Here is a 6452-nt window from a genome sequence, read left to right on the forward strand (position 1 = left end):
AGGCATGCTGGCCTCCATTCATCTTCATGTATTTCCTCCACTCAAGATCCCTGAAGTTTGTTCAGTAGTGCTACTGAAATGGCTGCTATCTCAGCTATAGGGCATGCAATCTTCATTAAGACTGGTAACTATGCTAAAAGACACAAGGCCATAGCAAAAGAGTCTTATATCTAGGTGGTAGCATCACCTAAATGATATTCCTATTGGCTATTGTCTTCCTGGCTCTATATTCTGGTAAAGGACTTGAATCAACTTGCTATTTACTGTGACCATTAGTCCTAATAAATATTCTTCAAGAGCCCAGGTGCCCAGACAGATGTCTGGGGTGAACATTGGAATGCTCTCTATCCAGAAAGAAGTCTGAATTTGTTTAATTTGTTTTACATTATTTTAGTTGTAACTGCACAGAAACTGAAATGGCTGCATCCCCACAGAAATGGTCATTTTATTAGCCCTAACTTTAGCATTATATCTTGCACATGCTGTAACATAGCCATTATTCAGACAGGAATAAGATGATGGAAAATCTCCAGTCCTTAAGCCTAGAAAACCATGATTTCTTTGATCCATTTCCCAGCAAAACTGAATAAGACTAATGGGAGACATTTAATTTGTGTTCATTAGGTTACATAAAAAAGCCCACCCATAACTCACAAAATAGCAAAGAATAAAATTAAAATTTATTACAGCATTACACTACAATTCATACTGTAGTATGTGAAATTATTTTTGTTTTGTTTTTGAAGTGTGAATTTTATTTAAAATATTCGAAAGCAGCAATATGTGCATCCTGTCGTTATTTTTACATAGCATGGCACCGATGTATATTCTAGAGTGCAAATGGAGAGTCTTAACACCATATTTTCAGCAGAGCTTCACTTTTACATTTGAACTAAAATGCAGGTCTCATTTCATTGAAGGATTAATAGTACTCCTCTTCCAGGTTAGGCTTGTAGGTGCCTTGTCCTTGTAGGAGGGAGGGTGGAATCTTAGGTGGGATAGGCCTCACACCGTAGTCTGGAAAACATTGCTCATTTAAAATAACTCTTCAAATTAACTCTTCTACTCTTATTTTTTAAGTAAAAAAGAGAAACCACCAAAAGAACGGTTGGTTCTGACCATGATACACTGGTTCTTACTGTACCATGGGTGTAGGTACAATGGGTGTGACTATATGATTTGATAATGTGGGCAGCAATGAGTTCCTCCTAAACTATATGAAAATATTCATCCCATAGCCTTATTCAGCTTAAATAATTATGACTGTATTCAGTTAAGACTTTTACAACAAAACAAATGATAAAATTATCTAGAAGGCCTACATGGATCAGTACAGATTTTCTCAATTACTTTAGGATAGTACTTCTCTACAATGTTTTCTCAGAGTGGATAACAATATTCCAGTATCCAGTAGAATATATTTTGTAACAGTGCTGACTACTTCTGGACACTCCACAAAAAAAGTATATTAAAGTCTTACACTGTATATCAAAAGTTAGTGTGTACGCTTGTGAAAAAAAAAAATTGCCTACCGTCGATCATGCTGATATGTTCCTTTCGAAGGCCTGGATCGAACAGTAACTTCATCTCATTAACATCTCTAGTTAAGAAATTAAGAAAAAGAATGCCCCGAGTTATGCTGCTCTACAAACAGTCTGTTATGTAAACAGCCAGGAATACCTGAATGTTGACCGCTCTCTCCACATCTTCAAATGATCATGGTTTCAATTTAAGCGATGTAATGTAACTCAGTCCGTAGTCTACACTGAAACCGAGTTAGTCAACGATTGTGCTCAAAGATTGCAACATGCCATTTTGGCAATTGCAATTTAACAATCCCATAATGAGCTAGTTTTGATATTTGTCAGAGCATTAGCTATTTACAGTTAACCAATCCAATAATGCCAACGAACAGCGCTTTAGTACAACAGTAAGGCGCTTCATGTAACATTAGCAACCAAGATACCTGGCAAATTTACCTCTCCTGTAGAGGTGCAGCAAGAATTATTCCAAAGACGAATGAAAGAAACACCGCGATCGCCAACTTTCTCATTTTGAAGCCATGTTCTCTCTAATCGTTTTAATAAACGCCTAGGTAGTTATATTGCGCAAGATAAGCAGCAATGACTAAAATTTAAAGCAAAGAAAAAAAAAACGTTCGAGCTAACGTCTGTTGCTACCTATAAAAATTTTGTGTTCCGGTTCAAATTCCAGCTCTTAGCAACCCATGTAGATACACAAATCGGTTATTTATTTATTTTTTAAATCAGTCGTTTACTTTTTATTAAATATTCTGAACAACTGACGTTTAAAACACCATCCATGACCATTAAAAAGGTGGTGTCTGGCCTTCATCAATTTTAGTTAACTTGTTTTATTAAAACAAAACAACAACAACAAAAACGTTTTGGGTTATAGAACATTTCAGCTTAACCCTCTATGGTACGCATTATGATATCAGTGGCTAAAAAATATTTGAAATGTTTTTCTTGCTTAAAATTGGACACTTTAACAAAATCAGTATACATTTTCATTATTTTAAATTTTGTTTATTTTTTTAAAGTTTGTTGCCTCAAAGCAACATTGTACCATAATGGACAAAATTAAACATTTGATGTTTTCATACAAAGAAATGAAGCATATTTCACATATATTTCTTCAACTAAACACAAACAGATTTATTTGTTTTTTTTAAGCATAACAGATGACATATTTCACAATAAGACAGATATTGTATTCAGCCATTGCTCTCATTCAACACTGTACCATTGTGGAACAAAAATATTTCAAAGCGATCATATTATCAATTCATCACATATCAATCAATCAATATTATCACATCATTATAATGACTTCTGTTTACAACTAAAACAGTAAATAGCACCATTACCTTCTCCTTACATTCACAAGCATGCCCATACACACACAAAAGCATCCGCATGAACACACAAGCACCCGCATAAACAACACAATCTCCTTCCTCTGTTTGGCACCTCACTGCTTGTGAAACTTGAGGAAGCAATTCCTCTCAACACAGAAACACAGGTAGGTAGCACATTTTGAGCACTGCACTTTTACAATTCCTGAACAAGCTGGGTATTTGCATCTCCCTTTTTGTTCCACCCAAACAGGCCAGTGACCTGTCTGATCAAAACGCACCGGCGCTGCTGGTCGTGCTTCTGCAGATGGTTTAGGCCTCTTTTCAGCTGGTTCGTCCAATGATGGTCTCCCCCTTCTCTTCAAGGTGGCCTTTTTCTCCATGCAGAAACAGCTTGCAACCTCAGCTTTGAATTTTGCCAAGCTGCACACATCCTTTTTGGGGATACCACAGTCTCTACAGTCTCTCTGGTAAAGGAGCCAGGCCTCAACAACGGTGAGATCCAACATGTGGAACACAATCCTGTGGTACCACTTTTTGGATCTTATCTTTGTTCTGTAGAAGGCAATGAGTGAGCCAAGAAGATCAACCCCTCCCATCCCTTTGTTGTATGTGGTGACAATGCTTAGACATTTCCCCTGGACTGTGGTCTTCTTTTTCTTGTCCTATCTCATTGCAGTGGTAGTTGGATTTGCTGATGCAAAGGTAGAAAGGAGAGTGACTGACCTGTTGTCATACCACTTTACTGCCCTGAGAGGAACCCCATTAAGCAGTGTCTCCTTTTCTTCAAAGGTTCCTCTCCCTCTCTTTTTCATGTCTGCATCTTCAGAAAAACTGCATCCGGACAGACGATTCATTCTCACGATGCCCACACAGTGGATTTTCCTTTTCTCCAGAAGCATCTGGAGGTCAACACTGGAGAACCAGTTGTCAAAGAAAAGCTTGTGGGAGATGTTGTCTGGGATGATGCGTGAGAGGGACAGCACTATGTTGCCACCTGCTCCTATGTCAGGTAGGCCATTACAGGGGGAGATTTCCCCAGTATACACCTCAAATTTGTAGACTATGCCACTGTTGTCAGAAAGAACAACAATTTTGTAACCCCAGCGTTTCGGCTTCTTGGGGTTGTATTGCTTCATTGGGTTTTTTCCCTTGAATGGGACAATTTGTTCATCCGCGCATAGATTTTCATCCATTGGGATTGTTTAAAACTTCTCCAAGAGGGATGTAAGAAGTGGACGCACCTTATACAGCTTGTCATAACCTGGGTCTCCAACAGGAGCTTGTTTTGAGTTGTCAGAAAGGTGAAGGTTGTGCTTGATGGCCTCCCAACGATGCAAGGCCATGGTGTTTGCAACACAGTCAACCCTTGTTGCTGACTGCCAGTACATTCAGGTTCCTGGAAGCCCAAAAATTGACATGTAAAAACAAATGCCTGTGAATTGCTCAATTTCATCAGTGGTGATCTGAAGTGGTTTGCTGGGATCACACTGAATGGCACAGAGGTTGGACCGCTGCACTATATTGTTGATGCAGCTGTTTGTGAGAAGGCTTCTGAAGTATTCAGCAGGATGTTTCACATCAGTTGCCTTTGGTAGTCTCCCTCTCCATTCCTGTTGATTTTCTAGTACTGCAGTACCTCCATTTTCATCCTCATCATCATCCTCACTCTCACCCTCTCTCTGCAGGATTGCCACTATCACCTCATCTTTCTCATCACTATATGACACCTCATCCTCACTGCCATCAACTGGCAGTGCCACCTGTGCTGTAGATCTTTTTGACTTGCCATAGAGAACTTGTGGATTCATCTCCTGCATTAAAATGTGCAAATATATAGTATGTGAATTACATATTCTTATATATGCAGTAGAAAATCTTATTCCTGGAAAATACATATAGATAATTCAAACTCCATCCCTTACAAATGTAATGTACTTGCATCCTAACCCATTATGCCTGGTCTGGCCTTACGTGATTTAATTACGGTACAATGTTGCCTCAGGGCAACATGCAGTTTTTTGTAATTTTTATAATTGTAAATATAATGTAAAATGCTTGAAAATACAGCTTTACTTACCAATGAAGGATGGTCAGATTTTTTGTAGATGAGAAACTGGACAGAAATTGGTGAAAAAAACATTTTTTGTGAGAGGAAATATGGTGCCGTGCGACGTGCGCATGTGCTGAAAGAGGAAGCAAAATGGCCACCTGTGGAGCATGTGACCAATTTTTTGCATTTTCATTGGTTAATACTGGGGTGTCCAGCTCTTAAGGTGGACCGAGAAGTGTAAGGGATGTCTCATTTTCTTTCAACAAGGTAAAGTAGTCTATGTTGCCTGGAGGCAACATGGTACCATAGAGGGTTAAATATTCCTAAATTAATACTATCAGAGAATTAGTTTGCTCTGTAAGTAACGTAAACGTTGGTTGATAAATCTAAGTATAAACATTGGGTAACAACAACTCTTTATTCCTGACATTATTTATAATCACAGTAGAAGGTTTATGCTTTGTGCTTTAATTTTGATATGATACTTCTTTCAATGCCTTCAGAATGTACCAAATGAATACATTTTTTTAACATAATAGCCCTTGTTGTTTACAGGAAGTAGGACTTCAGTGCAGGCTAACATTCAAAAATCCGCTGGATGGCTGAAGTAGAGAAAGCCAGCGGGTGGGCACATGTCTCAGTATTTCCCTGTACTGGGTTGAGGTGAAGTTGTATAATTCCTTCAAGACTTCAGCCTTCTTAGCAGAGCAGGAAAACTAGCTGTAGATCTTCAAGCTTCAACATCATGTTCTTTATATATTGTACAACTTGTCTCGTCTAAATTATCGTGAAAATCCAATAGGCCGCGCACTCGGTCACTTTGAAATATTGCACGGTGTAGGGAAAGAGTTTAACATTTCCAGAATTTGATGAATCTGGAGGGTTGCCAACCGTCCCGTAAAATATGGAATCATCCCATAATTGGAAACTAAAAGACATATTGTTCCATATTGAACTGACACTGCATGCGCTTTGTTCTGTATTTTTGAGAATCAATTCAGTGTAAATCTATGGGAGATGAATAGCATATTACCTGTCCTGTGGTTCTCAACTCCGGTCCTGGGGACCCACTGCTCAGCATGTTTTAGATGCCTCCCTGCTCCACCACACCTGATTCAAATGATCAACTGGGTATTAACTGTTGCAGCTGCTTGATAACAAGCTGATCATTTGAATCAGGTGTGTTGGAGCAGGGAGGCATCTAAAACATGCTGGGCAGTGGGTCCTCGGGACCGGAGTTGAGAACCACTGGGTTAGACTATTAAGACAGGGCGATTTGTATGAGATCGAAGGAAACCCTGCTGCTCTCCCTCAGCCTGTCTGTCATGTTATGTTCCACCAGAGCCATGTGTCGCGTCAACTCCGTTCGCTCCAATGGACCATTTTGTTTTACAGCAACGGCGTATCGTGGAGCCTCTCAATAGTTCTCGGAAGTTAGCAGCAAATACTAGCAGCGCAGCAGAGTTGCAGCCGAATAAACCATTTGTGATGCACTTTTAAAGGGTAAGACGTTAAAGATTC

This window comes from Megalops cyprinoides, chromosome 13, assembly GCF_013368585.1.
Source record: "Megalops cyprinoides isolate fMegCyp1 chromosome 13, fMegCyp1.pri, whole genome shotgun sequence".
Classification (NCBI taxonomy): Eukaryota; Metazoa; Chordata; class Actinopteri; order Elopiformes; family Megalopidae; genus Megalops; species Megalops cyprinoides.